Source organism: Protopterus annectens, chromosome 5.part0, assembly GCF_019279795.1.
Source record: "Protopterus annectens isolate FY-2018-M chromosome 5.part0, PAN1.0, whole genome shotgun sequence".
In the NCBI taxonomy this organism is placed as follows: domain Eukaryota; kingdom Metazoa; phylum Chordata; order Ceratodontiformes; family Protopteridae; genus Protopterus; species Protopterus annectens.
Genome location: NC_056735.1, coordinates 1,251,427,279 through 1,251,449,825, shown reverse-complemented (window position 1 = coordinate 1,251,449,825; position 22,547 = coordinate 1,251,427,279). Strand labels below are relative to the sequence as shown.

The following is a 22,547-nucleotide window of genomic DNA, read 5'->3' as shown; positions in this document are numbered from 1 at the left end:
ACGTTAGTAAAATAAGTATGCTGACTGAAAATAGGACCGATATGATTAGCATGCTTTTTTTCTCTTTATCAAGCCATGAAAAATAGCAATTTCTATCAAAAAAGTAGGGAAAGTGACACTTGTAAACTGAATTTGGGGAAAATCTGCATCCAATGGCGTTAGGCATCTGCCGCCCAAAGGTAGACCATCTTTAAAAAGTGAAAAAAGAACAAATTATTAGAAAGCGAAAGAAGAAATGGGCCAACCATAATGACTATTTAATCTAAGGACTGTAGCACCCATAAGATGACGGAGAATCTAGAATTAATTCACAAGAAATTATTCAAGTTAAGTGGTACACAAACAATATATCACAATGAACAGCAGAAGACTGGATACTACAGAGGAAAGCTCTGAACACCCCATTTGGATGATACTATGAATCTGAAAAATCCAGCTTGGAAATGAAGGAAAGAATGGCAGAATGCGAGTTTGGCAAGTAACTCCTTGTCTGAGGCAATGGACCTAGAGGACAGAGCTAGGATGGAAAATCTCCATTTCATAACAGTTCTGGAGAAGTTGGAATGGGAAAAGAATACATGTTTTTTGGTGTGTGGGTAAATCTTTGTTAATAAAAACAACAATAGTTTTTACAATAGTTTAAGATAAATGGTCTAGGAGTCAAAAATTTACTATATAACCTGAACAGAGTTCTTGATCATGTGTGGGGTCAACATGGAGCAAGCAGAAGCACAAAGCTTGTGCAATTGTGCAGGGAGGACATGTTTTGAATACATTACAGTATAAAAAATGAGAGCAGTAAGGTGCCAACAGTCTCACAAAATAGTTGTTGGTTTAAAAGTGCTAGTGCAAGAAAGCACACTGACCCTTATGGTCAAGATGGGTCAGTCATTAACAGTTGCCACACCATGCATATAGTTGGGAGTTGTGCTTATTTAGTTTGCACTACGTTCTTGAATTTTTTGGATAGTGATAAAGAATAGTTGTGTAAAATCTTACCATAGCAAAAAAGAAATGCTGCTCCACACCGTCAAACACACAAAGCTTTCTGATAAAATATCCTTCTTCAGTGTCTTTACATATAACAAGTATAAAACCAGCATTTTTAAATACAAGGTAATTACATCACAGGACACAGCACACCTATAAGTAACATCAATTAATAAAACAATTAATCTTTTTCCTTTAAAGGACAATCCACCATACAGGAAAAATAAAAATATATATAAAAATGTACATCATTCCTTCATTTAATCTTCTTCTTTCGGCTTTTCCCAGTTAGGGGTCGCCACAGCGGATCATCTGTCCACTCATAACTGGCAGTGGAGTTTTACAGTGTCGAGTTGCCAGCCCGGCGCCCAACCTTCCACAGAAGGCACAGACATGCGCACACACACCTAGGGCCAATTTAGTGTGTCCAATCCATCTACTGCATGTTTTTGGAATGTGGGAGGAAACCGGGGCACCCGGGGGAAACCCACGCGACCACAGGGAGGACATGCAGACTCTGCACAGAAGGCACCCCAGCCGAGAATCGAACCGGAGAACCTCTTGCTGTGAGGTGGCAACACTAACCGCTGCACCACCATGACCACCCATCATTCCTTCATTTAATAAATGTATGTATATATATATATATATATATATATATATATATATATATATATATATATATATATATATATACACACACAAGTCCAGTTAAACAATGAAAAGTGGAACTATTTTATTCTCTGTTTAAATTTCAAAATGGGTTTAATTGTGACCTGTTTTTTAAGACCTCGATGTCTATCAGCTTCTAGAAGCACTATCCATTCATATTCTTTCATGTCTATATTATTACTTAAATCTCCACGTCTAATATTTGGGTGTACCACATGCATAACCTGAAACTAAATTGATGTGTATCATCAGTTAGACTAATATAAACCAAATAATTAAGTAGCTTTCTCCAAATTTCGGACTTATGCTCCATTATTCCATCTTTTAACCTTCACTGACTTCCCAACATAAAAACCTGGACATTTGTTACATGTAGCAAGGTATATAACAGATGGAGTGTTACATGTAGCAGTACATCAAAGGCTAAAGGTCCTACCATTAACAGGATGTATAAATTCAGCTGACTGATTTATATTTACACAGCAGGAACAATTGTAGCAGGGAAAAGTTCCTTTTCTATTAAATATAGGAAGAGTTTTTTTTATTTAAAAAAAATCTTTATAACATAGCAACTTTTTTAAATTACTACAATTTCTATAAGTAAAAGAAGGTCTTTCCGGAAGCCATTTTTCATGGCCAGGTATGGCCTTTAGAATATTCCAATTCTTCCTACTAATTTGCTCAACCGTCTCCACTAGCCCTATTGCAAGTCATAAGATATCTTAAAAATTGTACTGATGTTAAATTCATATTAACAGAATTAGATTTCTCTTGATTAGAAAAATAAGTTTTTTCACTCTAGTCTCTCATGTGTAATGATTCATTTTTTAGCCAGCTCTATTTCATCTCTATTATATCCCTTTTCTAAGAAATTACTAGTCATTTCCTGCATCTGTTTTTCAGACATCCAACTGGATATTTAATCGGCTCGCCCTCATATATTGACCTTTAAGAATATTCTTAAAGGTCCTTTTTGCATGCATACTTCTCTTGTGTAGATATCTATTAACTTGCACACTCTTTTTATATATACATGTTTCTAAATCAGTTCCAACTAATCGTAGTTTTTCATCCAGAAAATCTACAACATTCTCAGATGAGGTCATTTCAAACTTTAGAAAAGCGACAGTCTTATTGAGATATTCAAAAAGGTTTTGTAGATCCATGGTGTTACCATGCCAAACCATAAAAATATTGCCCACAAAACGCTTGTAGAACGAAATATTTGGTAAATATGAGTTAGCATCACTATAAATGTACAATTTCTCCACCCTTCCTAGAGTCAGATTCCCATAAGTGTTTGCTACAGCAGTGCCCATGGCCGTTCCAGAGATCTGGTGATATATTTACTTTTTAAAGATGAAAATATTATTCTTTAAAACCAGTTCTAAAAGTTCACAGATGGTTTCTATATATCTAGCTGAAAAAGGTCCAAATTCATGTAGAGTCTCCCGTATACAGTCAATCCCATAAGCATTAGGGATTACAGTAGAGAGAGACTTCACATCCAAAGTAACCAAAATGAAACGGTCATGGGCACTATTATTAAGCCAACCATGCAGCCGATTTAGAAAGTCACCCGTAACCTTTATATAACTGGGTATGTACTTCAGGTAGCTCTTCAATACATCCTGTAGGTACACATATATGGGTTCCGTCATCCATCCCCTCCCTGAGACTACTGGTATTTTATGTATCATGGCATCTACTTCCTTATTATTAATATATTTAAAAGTTTGTCTATCCATGAAGAGTTCAGAGATAGACTGTAAATATTGTTCAATATCCATTAATACAATGGCACCTCCTTTATCAGCTTCTCTAATAATAATTCTGTCATTACTCTACAAAGACTTTAATGCTTCAGACTCAACAGTTAAATTATACATTTTTTAAACATTTTTTTTGTCATAAAGATCACAGATTTGTTTCTCACACATCTCATTAAATATATTAATAACAGGATCACTAATAGGAATAAAAGTACTACCCCTTTTTAAACGGTTCCCCATAGAATTAATATCATCATTATAAATATTTAAGTTAAGGCTTCTGGAAAATAAATTAAAATCTGCAATTACATGAACTAAATCATCTGTTCCCGTAGGAACAAATTTAATTCCATGTGAAAGAAGGGACATTTCTGCTTCAGTTAGTTCATAACTTGAAAGGTTTACAACCAAGCGGCGATTAGAGGAGGGGTCACTAGATCTCTCTTCACCAGAACTAATTCTTGTCTGATCTTCCATTCTTTCATCAGGGTTGTCAAAAAACTGTGCTTGATTTTGTTGTCCATTAAACACACTTAAACCATATATATTCTCAGAATCATCCAATATATTTTCATTACCCATGTTGTTAGTATTCAACTTCACCCCACCATCTAAACCCATATCAGTACAATTTGGTTGTTCAATAGGTCCTTTACAAATATTTATATCAACAGTTGTAGTGTTGGTCAAAAGGTCTGTAACCGGGGAACCATTCTTTAGACCCATATCCACTTCCAATGAAAGAACAACAATTTTATCAGGATAAGAGACAGATTGACCTATATGTGAAGGAAAGTGATCAGATTTTCCTAATAAAATGTCTTTATAGGTTCATACTAGGCTATCTGCCCTGGGGCATTTATAAGCCTAGCCAGAGTGTGTTTGGCTTTCGCCACCCTTTGATTTGAGTTTGCTGTGCCCTTTTTAAGGTTAGTTTACTGTGCCTCTGTCTAGTAGTGACACAGAAGTAATCCCCGGGGTAAACCTACGATCTCCCATCCACTCATCAAGATTCCTCTTGAAGAGAGTCAATGAGGTGCTCTGCCTAACATGGACTGGGATTCTATTCCAGAGCGAAGGGAGCCTCTGGGTTATGAATCTGTCCCTCTAGCATGTTCTATTTACTTCTGTGCTGAGGTTCAAGTCCCTCGAGCTCGTGGTTCTAAGGGATTTAGATTTTCTGAGGTGGAGCATGTCCATTAATTCTGGGTTGGACATAGCTTTGTATGTCAGGCATAGATCGCCTCGAAGTAGGCTGTAAGACATTCATTAGTTACATTAGAAATATTAGTACCAAGAATCATATTAGATGTAGTACGATCATTGTTTTGCATTTTCATCAACACGGCTCCTGTTAAATGTTCTGTAGACATATCCATATTATTAACATTCAATTCACAACCCCCAGAGCAAACAATCATCTCTGTTGGTTCACTATACTCACAAGAGCAACCCCCATTAGTTTCTGTAACCATACATATATTTTCAAAATTCTTTCTACCAAATTCTTGTACTGGTTGTACACATTTGAAAATATCAGAGTTCATATCTATGCAGATGTTCTCATTTAAAACTTAAGCATTATTGTTCGAATGATTCTGTGATTCAGTAGATGTTATAGTACATTGTTTTAAACCACCATCCGGCCACTCATTATTCGGCCGATTTTCCATCACAGACTTCTCCCTAAACTGTTCAAAATATGAACATAGTTCCCTGAACCTTTAGCATATTTAACTGGATCAGCTATGCTAACACATAACACATTTTCATTATAACTTAAAAGTACATTTCGAAGACAGGTGGTCCTTCGTCATGTTAATTTGTTCATTCGTATGACCAGAAATATATTCATAGCTAGACAAAGGACAAGTATATCCCTTTATTGAATGTGCACAAACATCAAGTGAAAGATTTCGGGTAGTATATTGGTCTAAACCATTATCTAGTTTCGTAGAAGCATTTACACTCGCCGTCTCAGTGTTAACACTTTCTGGTATACCCATATTCAAACTTGTAGCAGTGCAACCAATTACATTAGAGCAAGTAGATTTGCTAAAATTACATTCCAGAGCTAAATAAGGTATCACATTTAATAGATCATTACCCATTTGCATCTCATTGTTCAATGACTCAATAGTTCTCTCTTCAGTCGCAGAATATAATTCACCCAAATTATTCAAAGCAATGTCAAAGTTAGGTATAGTCTGCAACAGGATTATTTATCCAAAAACAACTATTAGATGAATTTCAAGCCGAAAGCTGTTCCACTACAATCTCCGGTTTCACAAATTCATAAGTAAAATATTTGTAAAGGACCTACTGAACAACCAAATTGTACTGATATGGGTTTAGATGGTGGGGTGAAGTTGAATACTAGCAACATGGGTAGTGAAAATATATTGGATGACTCTGAGAATATATATAGTTTAAGTGTGTTTAATGGAGGACAATATCAAGCACAATTTTTTGGCAACCCTGATGAAAGAATGGGAGATCAGACAACAATTAGTTCTGGTGAAAAGAGATCTAGTGGCCCCTCTAATCGCCCCTTGCTTGTAAACCTTTCAAATTATGAACTTACTGAAGCAGAAATGTCCCTTCTTTTACATGGAATTAAATGTGTTCCTACGGGACCAGATGATTTAGTTCATGTAATTACAGATTTTAATTTATTTTCCAGAAGCCTTAACTTAAAAAATATTTATAAAGATAATATTAATTCTATGGGGAACCATTTAAAAAGTAGTACTTTTATTCCTATTAGTGATCCTGTTATTAATGTATTTAATGAGATGTGCGAGAAACATATTTGTGATCTTTATGACAAAAAATATATTTAAAAAAATGTATAATTTAACTGTTGAGGAGTCTGAAGCATTCAAATCTTTGCAGAGTAATGACAGAATTATTATTAAAGAAGCTGATAAGGGAGGTGCCATTGTATTAATGGATATTGAACAACACTTAAAGTCTATGGCTGAACTCTTAATGGATAGACAAACTTTTAAATCTATTAATAAGGAAATAGATGCCATGACACACAAAATCAGTATGTGTATATATGATTTACAAATGACATCAACACTTTTCATTTCCTAAGTGTAGCGTGCCCAACTATTCCTATACTTTATGGGCTCCCTTAAGATACATAAGTGTTTAGAAACCCCCCCCCCATGAGACCAATAGTCTCAGGGAGGGGATGGATGACAAAACCCATATCTGTGTACCTACAGGATGTATTGAAGAACTACCTGAAGTACATACCCAGTTATATAAAGGATATGGGTGACTTTCTAACTCGGCTACATGGTTGGCATAATAATAGTGCCCATGACGGTTTCATTTTGGTTACTTTGGATGTGAAGTCTCTCTCTACTGTAATCCCTAATGCTTATGGGATTGACTGTATACGGGAGACTCTACATGAATTTGGACCTTTTTCAGCTAGATATATAGAAATCATCTGTGAACTTTTAGATCTGGTTCTAGAGAATAATATTTTCATCTTTAAAAAGCAAATATATCACCAGGTCTCTGGAACAGCCATGGGCACTGCTGTAGCAAACACTTATGCAAATATGACTCTAGAAAGGGTGGGAGAAATTGAGCATTTATAGTGATGCCAACCCATATTTACCAAATATTTCATTCTACAAGCGTTTTGTGGACGATATTTTTATGGTTTGGCATGGTAACACCATGGATCTACAGAACCTTTTTGAATATCTCAATAAGACTGTTGCTTTTCTAAAGTTTGAAATGACATCATCTGAAAATGTTACAGATTTTCTGGATGTAAAACTACGATTAGCAGGAACTGATTTAGAAATGTGTATATATAAAGAGAGTGTGCAAGTTAATAGGTATCTACACAAGAGACGTATGCATGCAAAAAGGACCTTTAAGAATATTCATAAAGGCCAATATATGCGGGCGAGCAGATTAAATACCCAATTGGATGTCTGTGAGAAACAGATGCAGGAAATGACTACTAATTTCTTAGAAAAGGGATATAATGGAGATGAAACAGAGCTAGCTAAAAAATGAAGCATTACAAATGAGAGAAGTGCAAAACCTTATTTTTCTAATCAAGAGAATGCTAATTCTGTTAATATGAATTTAACACGAGTACAACCTTTAAGATATCTTATGACTTACAATAGGGCTAGTGAGATGGTTGAGCAAATTATTAGGAATAATTGGAATATTCTAAAGGCCATACCTGGCCATGAAAAATGGCTTCTGGAAAGACCTTCTTTTACTTATAGAAATTGTAGTAATTTTAAAAAGTTGCTATGTTATAAAGATTTTTTTAAATAATAAACCTCTTCTTATATTTTATAGAAAAGGAACTTTTCCCTGCTACAATTGTTCCTGCTGTGTAAATATAAATGAATCAGCTGAATTTATACACCCCGTTAATGGTAGGAGCTTTAGCCTTCGATGTACTGCTACGTGTAACACTCTCTGTTATATACCTTGCTATATGTAACAAATGTCCTGGTTTTTATGTTGGGAAGTCCGTCAGAAGGTTAAAAGACAGAATAATAGAGCATAAGTCCGAAATTCAGAGAAAGCTACTTACTAATTATTTGGCTTATCATATTAGTCTGATGATACACATCAATTTAGTTGTGTGTGGTTTTTTTTTATTTTTCTGGTATGATGGTTTGTCCTTTAAAGGCAAAATACTAATTGTTTTATTAATTGATGTTACTGATAGGTGTGCTGTGTCATGTGATGTAATTACCTTGTATTTAAAAATGCTGGTTTTATGCTTGTTATATGTAAAGACACTGAAAAAGGATATTTTATATGAAAGCTTTGTGTGTTTGACGGTGTGGAGCAGCATTTCTTTTTTGCTTGCAACTATTTTGGTTTGTGCTCCTCTACTTCACCACCAGCTCTCCTTTTTTGTAGAATCTTACCATAACCATAGACATCCTTTCTCTTCCATGTTGCAGTATTCTTAATGTGGGACTCTCTGCCTCAGGCAACCCGAACATCGGCTCCTATATAGGTTCATAGGTAGGTACTAGGCTATTGACCCTAGGGCCTATATAAGCCTAGCCAAAGGTACCCTGGCTTTCGCCACCCAAGAAAATTATTTTCCTGTGCCACTGTCGAGCAGAGCCACAGAAGTGATCCCCGGGGTGAATTTCCCATCTTCCATCCAATCATCAAGATTTTTCTATAAAAGCTTAAGCCTGGTTGCTGTTGGTCCGTGGAACGTTACACTTAGAGCCATAAACCAGGGGCCTTAAATGTGACATCTGCATGCACAGACCTCAAAACTGACTGCCCAGATGGACAGTAGTCTAGGTGGTGGCAAATGTCCTCCAGACCGGTGAAATGCAGTTGACTGCCTGGTGTGACCATAGTCTAGATGGTGGTCCTGTGATGCCCCATAGCTTGAAATCAATGTAGGGCTTTTGGTGGGAGGGAAGAAATACAGCAATAGGGAAGATAAGGACATGTATGGCTATGGTAAGATTTTACACAACTATTCTATGTCCTTTTCTCATGTTGCAGTATTCTTAGTGTGGGAGAGTATCACAGCTTAGGAAGGATGGAGGTAGAGGTAGCAGATTCCAGAAATCCTTGCAGGATTGCCCTTGTGAAACCTGCTCTGGCTCTGGAGATATGATCCAGTTTGTAATGCTTGGTAAAGGTATGTATAGTGGACCAGGTGGCTGCCTCAAGGATGGTAGTTGTGTCTAGGCCCTAGAAGAGGCTACTGCTCTAGTAGTGTGCACCTTGACCCACTGATGCAAGTCCTTTCTGTGGTAGGAATAGCAGAAGCAGACAGTCTTCCTAATCCAGCAGGAAATTGTATACTGCCATGCCCAGAGCCCTGGGATGGAAGGATACACAAAGTTGATTAGATTTCCTAATGGTCTTAGTTTTGTCCATCTAAAACCTTAACTGCCTGTGAGCATTCTCTCACTGTCATTTGTAGGAGATTGAAAGAAGGTGGGTAAGTGAATTGACTGATTTAGTTGACTATTTTGGGCATGAAGGAGGGGTTGATCTGCAGGGTCACCCTATCTTTGTATAGCACAGTGTAGGGAAGGGTATGCCATGAGTGCCTGCAATTCTGAGACCCTTCTGGCTGAGGTGAGGGCTACCAACAGGACTGTTTTCTGTGTGCACATCTGCAGAGATGCAGAGTTGGCTGGCTCAGAGGGGGCCAGTGTAAGTTTTTCCAGGACATAATTTAGGTCCAAGGCAGTGGGACAGGTTCCTTGGTGGTCTTAACATCCAACCTGGAGAGTAGAGGAGGGTCTAAGGGTAACCATGCAGAGATGGTAAATAAGTGAACTTTCACTGAAGAGTATGAAAGGTCTGCCTTTATGAGCTTTCACACATAGGTTAAGACTATAGGAATATCCAATTGATAGGGATCACTATGTCTTTGGAGACACCATTGGAGAACCTTTCCCATACAGAAATGTTGGATCTCCACTCCTGCAGGATAGACAGCACGCCCTGGGTGTAGTGGTGTCTGAAAGGGACTAAAAGTTCATCACCTAGAGGGTTAGCACAGTATCTCCAGATAACGATGGATGAGAGTTCCCCTTCTGTTGCGTGAGCAGGTCCACCTTGTGAGGAAACTTTTGGTGATTGCCCTTGGCGAGAGATTGAAGAAGGGGGAACCAATGCTGCCTTGTCCAATAGCGAGTCAAAAGCAAGATTTTTGGCCTGTCTCTCCTGATTTTCAGGAGGACTTTCTGAATGAAAGGGAAGGAAGGCATACAGAAGCAGCCCCTTCCATGAGATGGTGAAGGTGCCCACTCTTCAAGCTAGAGGGGAGGGATCCTTGGTACAAAAGTTCCTCAGCTGTCTGTTTTGGGGTGAGGCAAATAAATCTGTGGTGTGCTCCACTGCTGGACAATGACTAGGAATAACATCCACTTGTGATGCACAGAGAATGATCTGCTGAGAGCATCCGCTTGGTGGTTGTCCTGAGATGCGATGCAGACTGCCTGCAGATATACGTTGTTCCATGAGGCTAATTCCCAAATTTGCACTGCTAGTCTGCAGAGAAGGTAAGACCTGGTCCCCCCCACTTGTCTGTTGATGTACTACATAACAGTGGTGTTGTCTGTGAAGATTTCAAGAGGGCCTGGCTGTATGAGAGGGAGAAAGGCCTTCAGGGCTAAGTGAACTGCTGTCATCTCCCTTATGTTGATGTGTTTGCCAGGGGGCTTGGACTTTGAGGCCATTCATGGTAGCCCCCCAGTACAAATCTGAGGGATCTGTGTACATTCGTTGAGATGGTGTGGTGAGTTGAAGGGGTAAACCTGGATTCAGTTGCATCTGTTGAATCCACCACTTGTTTTTAGGCAAGGTAGGAAGGGTATTTGGAAGTCTACAGGATGGCTGCGTTGGGACCACACCTTCTTTAGATACCACTGTAATTTCCTCATGTGCATCCTGGCTAGTGGCAACATAGGTATTGTGGCTGCCATAATGCCCAGTAGGCACATGAAATGTCTGGCAGACATGTGGTCGAGCTGGAGAAGGTCCTAGAAGTGGTTGATCAGGAAAGTCACTTTGTACTGAGGGAGGAAGGCCTTCATCAGGTCTGTCCAAATCCTGCATCCCAGGAAGTTTTTTTCCTGGTCTGGGAAGGGGGATGATTTGACAAGGTTGTGTGTGAATCTCAACCCCTGTAGCAGAGCCATGGAGAACCACAGATGATTTTTGAGGGTGTCTTTCTCTTCTGCAAGAATGAGAATGTCGTCCAGGTAGGGGTAGATTTAAATGCCCTTGGTCCTGCAGTAGGCCATGGCTGGAGCTAGGCACTTGGTGAAGACCCTTGGTGCAGTGGATAAACCAAAGGGCAAGGCAGTAAACTAAAGTGTGAACAAGGTCCAGAAAAACGTAGGTACTTCCTGTGGTTAGTATGTATTGGAATGTGGAGGTAAGCCTCCTTCAAACTCAAAGTGGCCATGAATGCCTTGGGTGGCAATAGTGGAAGCAGGTATTGGGAAAGAGAGCATTCTGAAGGAAGTGTGTTTCAGAAAGAGGTTTAAGATTGATAAATCCAGGATTGGCCTCCATGGGCCATCCTTTTTTGGTACCAGAAATACCTTGGAGTAGAAAACATTTCCTTCTTGTCCTGGTGGAACAGGTGCTATGGTTCCCTGAGCCAAAAGATCCTGGATAATGTGAGGAATTAGGTAGAGTTGGTTCTTGGGTGGAAAGGGAATGCCCTGTGGTGTGGCATCGACTGTGTAAAGGACTGCCAGTCTGGCTTGCCCCTCTGAAAAAGCAGACAAATGTTTTATCTTTTGTCTCCTTTTTAAGGGAGTTTCTTTACTTGAAGCTTTGGGACTAGTTTCAGGGATCTGTCCTAAAGAGGAAGGATTGGAATCCTGGATCAGAGAAGATCGTCCGGTGGAGCCTGGTTCCCCTTCGACTTCGGTAATAACCGTCGGAATAAACTCTGTTGACGTGCCAGCCGGTACTTGAGGCATCCTCAAGGGTACTTGCTGAAGTAGATGGCTCAAGCGGACATCCCTTAAACCCCTATATCAGTGGTTGGTGGGCCATCCGACAATGGAGGAGCAGAGGTGGTAGACCTTGAAACCTTGGCCTTTTTTCTCAGCGGTTCTACCTAGGCAGTTAACTCTGGATCCATTTATTGACGCTATTTTAATCTCCGATTCTCCAAATACAAATTGAGGGCAGCCCGACAGCTTCTGAGCATTTCAGGGACAAAAGACTGGCAGATGGTGATGGAGGTATGATCATGTTCCCAGTCTTAAAATACACAAAGGTCACGAGAGTCTTTATGCGGGATTTGACGTCCGCATTTGCCTTTCTTAGTGGACATCAGCTAAGAACAGACCAACAAACCAAGCTCAAGCAAAAATATTAATATGAATTCCCCAATGGGGTACTTACAGTGGATATAAAAAGTATATACACCCCTGTTAAAATGCCAGGTTTTTGTGATATAAAAAAATCAGACCACAATAAATCATTTTAAAACTTTTCTCACCTTTAATGTGAGCTATAACCTGTACAATTCAATTGAAAAACAAATCTGTTAGGGGGAAAAATATAAAAAATAATCTAGTTGCATAAGTGTACACACCCTTAAACTAATACTTTGTTGAATTGTACAGGTTTATAGGCCACATTAAAGGTAGGAAAAGTTTTGAAATTATTTATTGTGGTCTCATTTTTTTTTTACATCACAAAAACCTGGCATTTTAACAGGGGTGTGTACACTTTATATCCACTGTAGCTTTAAGCATCTTGAAGGAGAGGAGTGGAGTGAACAATGTGACATTCAACTGTGGCAGTTAAGTTCTGAGGTCTGTGCGTGCAGACGAAACATTTAAGGCCCCTGGTTTATGACCCTACGTGTGATGTCCCATGCACCAGCAGCAACCAGGCTTAAGCTTTTGTATAGAAGCAGACATTCGGATCACCTGAGGTGGAGGATCCCACAGTAAAAAATACTGCAACATGAGAACAGAAGGACATCTGTAGATGTTTGTTAAGCGGGTGATGTGTATGACAAAAGGTTTGTGGGTATGTTTCCTGTCAATACTATGAAAAGAAGGGTAATACTGAAAAAGGACTTGCTGAGGAGGAAGAAGTGAATATTGTATAGGGAGAAAACGGAGAACAAAAGTACATATTGTAAAATTAAAACAAGAGTGAAGAGTAAATTAATTGAGGAAGTGAATAATTATTGTGGAGGGAAGGTGATATAAACTGTACAGGGTTTGTGTGAATGCGACTGGAAAATGAGGTAGTAGCAGGGCTTGTTGAGGCTTTTAGAAGAAGGGGGGATAGGAATGAAGAAGGGAAGGCAATATGCTTAGTATAAATCTACATAAGGAGGAGGTGATTGGGAAATGGAGGTAGGATAGGGGAGCTGAGTTTGCCAAAGTGTAGCAAAGATAAACACAGTGGATTTGAACCCCTCACAGATGGGAGGTATTAGCCGAAGAAAAACAATCAGTAACAATGGAGGTAAGGGAAGGTTTCAAGAGTAGTATGAATGGTTTTGCTCCAATAATGCGAGTAACTCAACAGGACAGTGGAGAAGAGAAAATTTTTAAAAAGTTTCTCATGGATAAGAAAACCATTAATTAAAGCCAGAACAAGCTGTTCACTGGCAAGAAAGCCATAACAAGCCAGCCGTACATTAACATATGAAGTGTTGTTTCCTTAGCAGTAGCACTGGCTGCAGGTTCAGTGGTACAGATGGTTTTTGCAGCTTACCTAGTGTCACTTTGCATACTGTCTTCACTGAAAAATATTTCTACAGACTGCAACTCCACCTAGCAGAACAGATATAATTTTATGTTTAAAGACGGGGAACCAACAACATTTGACACTGGTTGGAAGGGGCAATTCTGCAAGCCAATTAAAGAAATAAAGTTTGAGGTGAATTAAAATTTGTGCAGTTTTTTTGAACAGTCAGAATGTATAACTTTTGATTTACTTCACAATCTGTCAGTTAGGACTAACTTAAAACCTTCATCACTTGCAGTATGAAGAGCAGATTTAAATAAAGAATCTTACTTACATACAGTACCAGTTTGTTTAGATAACTGGTTTCCCAGAAAAATAGTTTAGACCAATACAATGTGGTATTAAAGCCTTAAACATCTGGTTGCTGTGGATCATTTACCAGCTTATAACATTGCCATTTACAAACTGTACTTTGTACATCATAAAGAACAGTAGCTAAGAGCAGTGCTTGTATTAAGTTCCAAGCTTCCTTAAAGGAGGACAATGGGATACCATTTATAAATGCTCAAGATGTCTGCACTTTTCCTCCCCATTTCAAGATCTGCTAAAACAATTAGCACTGCAACATGTAAAAATGTTAATCCAACCGTGTTTCACAAACAGTACAGTGTCTTACCATACTGTACTAGTTTCACTTTTGAAAAAAGCTCTCAAGCCATGGAAAGTCTTGCTGCTGTCTAGAAGTGCTTAAGTCAAGATGGCTACTGTCAGTAGTTTTCTGCAAAATCCCTCCCCAAACTGACATCAGCACAACAGTATTTGTATTCTAGTGAAAAAATGCAAACACCCACTCATTACATTACGTCACAGCTCCAAAGTCCTTCCCATGCCTACACAGTGTTAAGTCAGGAACTCCTTTTCTTTGCTGGTGTTGCTTGCAGAGTGCATTCTACTACTGGACATTCAAAAAAGCTTCTCCTCGTCAGCCAGTATCTCATCCTGTATGTATTGCACTACACTTGCTAAAAAGTGAGATTTAAAACTATTTTGTTCACATCATATATTCTGCTATGGACTCTGCATCCCAACTTAGGCTATTGCCTTCAAAATGCCTTTTTTTTCAAAAACATGTACACAGGATGTTTGTTATGCATTACATTATGAAGCTAAAATAATGGAGTCATGGAAATGTTTCACTTTGGTGCTTGTGCGACTACTGAGGGGCTTGATGGGGGGGGGTGTTTCATTTCTGACTGTGCAACTACTGAGGGGCTTGGTGGTGTGAAATGTTTAATTTTGGTGCGTGAGCGACTGAGTGGTTTGGTGGGCAAATGTTTAATTTTGGTGCTTGTGATACTACTGAGAGGCTTGTGGGGGGGGGGGATGTTTCATTTTGGTGCTTGTGTATATTTGGACAGACTACTGAAGTGGTCACATGGAGAAACATTTAATTTTGTTGCTTGTAAGTACTTGGACAGACTACTGAAGGGATCTTTGGGGGAAATCAATTTTGGTGCTTGTGTGACTACTGAGGGGCTCGTTGGAGGGGAATGTTTCATTTTAGTGCTTGTGTGATTACTGAGAGGCTCAATGGGGGAAATGTTTCATTTTGGTGCTTGTGCCTACTTGGATATATTAATAAAGTGGTCACTTGGGGAAATGCTTCATTTTGGTGCTTGTGTGACAACTGAGGGGCTCTGTGAAAAGAAATGTTACATTTTGGTGCTTGTGTACTTGAACACACAGTACTGCAGTGGTTGTTTGGGGAAATGCTTCCTTTCTGTGCTTGTGTGTACTTGGACAGACTACTGAAGTGGTCACTTGTGAAAATGTTTCATTTTGATGGGTGTGTGTACTTGAACAGACTACTGAAGGGGTTACTGGAGGAAATGTTTCATTTTAGTGCTTGTGCAACTACTGAAGGGGTTGTTCAGGAAATGTTTCATTTTGGTCCTTGTGCAAAAATACATGGCTATATTAAGCAAGTGGTTGCTTGGGGAAATGTTTCATTTTGGTGCTTGTGTGAATACTGATGGGGTTTGGTGGGAGAAATGTTTCATTGTGGTGCTTGTGTGACTACTGAGGGGCTTGTTGGGGGACTGTTTAATTTTTGTGATTGTGCAATTACTGATGGGCTCAGTGGGTAGAAATATTTTATTTTGGTGCTTGAGCAACTACTGAGTGGTTCGGTAGGGAAATGTTTAATTTTGGTGCTTGTGCAACTACTGAGGTGCTTGGTCAGGGAATGTTTTACTTTGGTGCTTGTGTGCACTTCACATATTAATAAAGTGGTTACTTGGGGAAATGATTCACTTTGATGCTTGTGCATACTTGGACATACTAATACAGTAGTCGCTTGGAGCAATGTTTGATTTCAGTGCTTGTGCGACTACTGAGGGGCTTGATGGGGGCTGTTTTATTTTGGTGCTTGTGTATACTTGGATAGACTACTGTAGTGGACGCCTAGGAAAATGTTTCATTTCAGTGCTTGCGTGACTACTGAGGGCCTCCATGGGGAAATGTTGCATTTTATTGCCTGTATGTACTTGGACAGACTACTGAAGTGATCTTTGGGGGAAATGTTTAATTTTGGTAATCGTATGACTACTGAGGGGCTCATTTGGGGGGATGTTTCATTTTAGTGCTTGGCAACTACTAAGGGGCTCAACTAAGGGGAAATATTTCATTTTAGTGCTTGTGCCTACTTGGGCATACTAACGTAGTGGTCAATTGGGCAAATATTTCATTTTGGTTCTTGTGTGACAACTGAGGGGCTCTGTTAGAAGAAATGTTACATTTTGGTGCTTGTGTGTGACTGGATAAACTACTGAAGGGTTATTTGGAAAATGTTACATATTGATTTAATTTACTACATGTGCATACATGGGCAAACAATTGAAGGGATCCTTGGTGGAAATGTTTCATTTTGGTGTGTGTGACTACTGAAGGGGTCACTGGTGGTAATGTTTCAGTTTTGTGACTGTGTACACATGCATGGTCTGACAACTCAAGGGGTGGTTGAGAGAAATGTTTCATTTTGGTGCTTGTGCATACATGGACAGACTACTGAAGAGATCTTTTTGGGAAATGTTTCATTTTGATTTCATCTGGTGGTTGTGCATACATAGATAAACTACTAAAGGGATCTTTGGGGGAAATGTTCCATTTTGGTAATTCTGCAACTACTGAAGGGGTCACTGGGGGAAATGTTTTATTCTGGTACCTTAAGTGCCAAAATAACCTGCTTCCTGCCTATAGTTGCAGGATATGCTAGAAGGGATTTTAGTGGGGGTGAAGCTGAGAGTTAATTTATCAGCAAGATTTGCTGTGTCACCCTGGTCAGCGGAGGTTGTGCCATTTACCACTAGTTCTGAACACTGCTATGTGCTACTTTTGAGGTTCTTAACAGAGCTGAAGAAGACTTTGTGATTGTTCTTAGCCTAAGAAGCTATCATGAACTCATAATTGGCCTTGTTGGACCTTATTTCATCACTTGGCTTCTTGTTTAGGTGAATCAGAGGGCTCTTGTCTCTGTGAGAGTTGCTCTTTCTGATTTTGGCATGTTGCACTGATCTATAATGGCATACTGAGCAACATGGACATTTTCATAGTAATCACAAATGAAGCAGCAAAGGCCACATGTGATTTTTGTTTATTAAATATAACAAAATATTTGTTAACACTTCTTCACCTGTAATATAACCACAAATATGGCTGCACCTCATACTAAGCTGATTTCTAATAGCTCGAGTCTACCTGCAGAATTAGTAGGAAATGTCCAGGATAATTTAAGTTGTTCAAGCTTTTATGTTATGTGGCACACAGATCCTAAAAGCTGTCTTCTATATGTGACTTTGCTGCTGTTGATACACTGCCGTGCTGTACTGTCTTAATAGAAAGATAAACTATTACCCTTTGGATTAAATCGGGTATTGCAAGACATTTGTTTGGACCTTGCAGACAAGACTATGTTGTACCATACCAACCTCTAATCAAATAACTTGTAAAACTAGGTAATTCTTGTGCAGTGCTCTTGATCAGGAAGAACAATGTACTAAAGTTTCAATATTCTCACTATCCGTGAACGGAAAAATGACACTTAACTTGGGTTGTAGAGTAATGGTGTTAAGTAGCCAATTAATGGCTGTCAACTACCCTTTTGTTAATATATGAACAATTTTTTGATGTGTACTCATGGCACATTAGCACTGTTCCCACTACTTGAGTATGTTGAAACCTGACAAAATTATGGAGTTGCTGACAGGGGAGGGATCAGGGTTACTAGATTTGCATTACGCAGCATTTTTTTTACAAGTTTTATATTCTTTGACTCAACTCTTATGTTAAGATAATTATACAAGAATATTACATACGGATTTTTGAATCAAGTGTAATGAAACATACACGACAAGCTGTATGTTTGTGGGTAGGCATGCCAGAACTATGGCATAACACAGCCAGTATACTTAGGAGTGGGCATTTATGAAGGCAGTATTTAACACTTATTTATTACAGCTGTCTGTCTCATACTGGAGGCAGTGAAGTAATAAAATACTGAATAAGTAATGCATTCCATCCTCGCAAGGCGGTATTTACCTAATCACTGGACGTACTGGCATCTGTTGCCTGATTCAGGGATACAAACCTTGATTCTTGTGAGAAACAACCTTACTTTCATTGCAATGAGTGATATGGGAGCGCTAAGAAATGCCCACAGTGTTGTCTGGGACTTGAAAAGGGAAGGGAATTTAACACTCATAATTAGATAAATGCAATGAATAGTGATGTTTGTGGTGTATTTATATAGAGGAATGCATGCAACGTGCATAGCAACTCTTTGAAAAACTGAAGTAACTGGAATCAGAAAGAAAACCGTGAATGGGACTCTGCACACTAAAAAAACAAGAAAAATCAGAGTTGGTGCATTAGCAATGATTTACTCATCTAGGAAAATTACTCCAGAAAACTTGGACAAGTTCTATGGTCATGAGACAAATTACAGGGAACAAGTACTGACAGCATTACAGTAAGAGGTAAATGGCCCAAGACCATAAATCTCAAACGTCCTTGATCTTGCATAATGCTCACAATTGTACAATTATACTTTGGACATGTCCCTCAACTTTTAATCAGGTAAAGTAACGGTGATGCCTGTACGTCTAATGCACTAATCTTAAATTACGACTGTTCAGAAAATGCATGTTGATGCAAAAATGTAAGTGTAATCGAACACTAAAAATATTGTTCTATGTGTAAATTTTATTTGCCAAAATTTGAGGAATTTGACTTTATCAAGAATTACTGAGAATTGGTGTTGGGACGTCTGCCAAACCATGTGTTGCCAATTACTAAGGAGTACTGATTTAAATTTCATGACAGAAACAGCCTATGGTGCAGCAAGTGTCTCTCAGTCATTAGGAAAAGGGACTAATTGGCATAATGATTATGGTCTTCACCTTCCATAGAGAAGGTTTGATCCTGACCTCCTACCAATGCCTGTTTGAAGTTTTCGTGCTCTCACTTCATCTCTTAAGCAAATTACGATAAACTTTGGTGTCCTAAAGAATATCAAAACATTTTCTTAAAATTTAACTATTTTCTAGTCAAAATCTGCAAGAAAATTTCTTCACTGTATCCTGCAGCACCATGAGGTATACAAAGGTAGCAACTCAAGACTCAATGCTCAAAAAAGAGCTTCAGGCATTACTGACTAATATTCAAAAAATTGTCTTTGAAAACAGATAGATTGGGCGCCAAAACAGATGACTTTAAGAAAAACTGTTCCAAACAAATGGAACAAATTACTAAAGCCCTCCAGTTACAGAGAAACCACATTTCTGTCACTGAACACTCCTTGAAAGATATGAAAGGATGACTAAGTGAAAGGGAGAACAATACTGAATTGCTGTTAAAACACAACATCTCTTTACTAGCCAAAATAGATGACCTTGAGAACAGGTCCCGCAGGAACATTATTCGTACCAGAAGGAACAGAAGATAACAATATGGTTAATTTCTTTCCACCTGGCTCCCTAAAACTTTAGATTTGCCTGAAGTGCTCTCTTCTGGTATAGAGAGAGCACACAGATCTCTGGTTAATCCTGTATCAAAGTTCAGTACTTCCCCAATGTCCATCGTGGTTACATTTATTTCATCTCAGGATAAAAAACTGGTACTCAAAACTACCTGTGCTAAGTCACCACTTCAAGCAGAAGGAAATAGTACTCATTTTGATAACGACTATTCAGCAACAGTGATGTCCAAAAGGAAACAATTCCTTCCCCTTAAAAGGGAACACTTAAGAAAAAGCAGATAAAAGTACATTTACTATTCCCGGTCAAGCTAAAGATTTTCCTTTCTAATGGGATTAAATTCTTCAAAGATTTTGACCTTGCATTGTCATAGCTACAAACTAACAACATTTTTGAACAGAGGATAGTGACTGGTCCATATATCCTTAAAAAGACAAATGGAAATAAGACAAATAAAAAAAAGAAGAAATTAAGGGGAAAATAGAGAACTTTCTTATTCACAAAGGAAATAAGATGCCAAGGATTGTTTTTTTTTTCTTTTTAGGCAAACAAGCTTTGTTTTACTTCTTTACATATCTGTACCAGCAAAACATGAAATGACAACATGCTCAACTATAACCAATAGGAATCAGAAAAATAACATGCAGTCTACTAATATAAGGTAATACAATGCCTTTCTTTCTGTATTACGTTTGTCTAATTTACAGACAATTAAGAATCACTTTAATAAGACATGACAAAATATTATTAGTTTTGCTTAATTGAAGCATACAGCATTTATACCAAGATTCAAAGAAACTGTGTCATTTAGGACCACACAAGTGCAGCCTAAACAGAATTACAAATGACAGCTCACGAGAGAAATGCAGTGCAAATAATATAGATACAGCAGTATCAGAGAATATACATCAGTATATGATCTGAAGGGTTGCATACAGAATTGCTTACTCAGGAACTAATGCATACTTTATATTTGAAGTAGAAAATGGGTGCAGTACAACGTTGTTTGTCTTTTCGGCTTTTCTCGGTTAGGGGTCTCCACAGCGGAACTCCGGTCCGCTAATGATTGGCAGTAGATTTTTATGGTGCTGAGTTGCCAGCCCGACGCCCAACCTTCAGCGAAGGCACGCCCATTCACGCATGTCTTTTGGAGGCCACTCGACCGCGGGGAGAACATGCAGACTCCACACAGAAGGCACTCCAGCCGAAAATCGAACAGGAGACCCTCTTGCTGTGAGGCAACAACGCTACCGTTGTACCACCACGGCTTCAAAGCTGAATTTAAAGTTGTTTAACTCATATGAACTGCAGTTACCTACTAAAGGGAAACACAAACTACGAGTGACATCTCACAGGTTCATAGGTATGTACTAGGCTAATGGCCTGGAGTCTTTACAAGACTAGCCTATAGAAGTACCCTGGCATCATGCCACCCGACATTAGTTCCCAGTGCCTCTATCAAGCACAGCCAGTGGAAAAGACATTAACAGTGTTAAATTAAAACTGCTACTCAAATGGCATACTAAAAGAAATGAAAGATAAACATCTTCCCCCAAGTGTGGAAGCAACTCAATGTAATCATTAACTACAGTAACAGTAGAAAAGCTGTTTCACTAAAACTAATAGTATTTACTTATTTATTTATGGACATTTGTTAACTGGGTTTGTCCAACTGGGCTTGTGGCCCATTTTCAGTGGAGACTCGAGGAGAAAAGCTCCAGTAATACATTTTTATAACAAGTACAATTTTAAACAATATTGATATAATAGCAGTTATAGCAAAATGATTCACATATGTTGGGATACATGCATAAAGTTAAAGTTGCATTAAAAAGAAGCTAAGTAACAATTTTACATTGATATAGTTCAACAAGTCAACAATGAACATTTTTTGTTTGCATAAAATTGTGCAAATGCATAGTAGACACATTGGAGAGAGAGGTGTAATAAGGTACTAGTAAAACCTAAAAGCTGCCAGTCTTCCAAGTGCATAGATTTAGATAATATGTTATTGTTCTATTTAATAGAACGACTTATGATGTGCTGGACTGGGGGAGGGGGGTGACTGCAGTTGCTATGGATGTGTGTTTTGATGTTGTTTAACACTGCAGAGATTGTGAAGTTTTAAATGGCTTTGAAATAGTCTCTATACATAGACGAAATTTAGGTTCAATACGAAAGACATGGAAATTGTTGTGACTAATGGATTGTCCCTGTGTGAGGTGCTTATGTGGCAGTTAAATATGATGCCCCTTCTTGCCATAGCTTGAGTTTTTTTTTTTTTTTTTAACTTCATTTAGAGCACATGAAGCTTTCTCTGGTAAACAGCTGGAGTTTACTTGGAATTCCAGCCTAAACTAGAGAACAGAGCTGTACAGGCAGCTTTAGCAGGTTAATTTGAATAAAAGTAGAACATTTTAAAAATGCATTAGGTCAAATTTCACTGCAACCAACTATAGTTCAGACATAGTAACTGGCACTGAAGGGAAACAGTTATGTTACACATACTGTGAAATAGCTTTGAATACATTTTTAAGTAAATATATTTGAAAGCAAGCATTTGAAGTTTGACAGTAGTTGTCACTGAAGGGTAAAATTAATTGTATATATAATGCTTAAAGCTTTATTATTAGAGGCTTGACATACATGATATGAATATGTTGTCAATACACTTGAAAGTCTCATACATAAAGCAAAATAAGCAAACTGTATACTTGACAGAAATAACAGACTAATTTAAAGTAATAAACCACTGAATATAAACAAACAATGAAATATTGTTTAAACATTGAATGCAGCCAAATATCGAAGCAGTTATGGCAGAATGTTCACAGTCTCGATCTAAGTCAAGTTATAA

The 22,547-nt window shown here is 38.4% G+C and overlaps 1 protein-coding gene across 1 annotated transcript in view; it reads right to left on the bottom strand.

Annotated features, from left to right (window-relative positions):
* Positions 1-22,547, bottom strand: part of CBLB (Cbl proto-oncogene B) — a 1,559,167-nt gene that overhangs the window by 621,991 nt on the left and 914,629 nt on the right. The window lies entirely within an intron of this gene.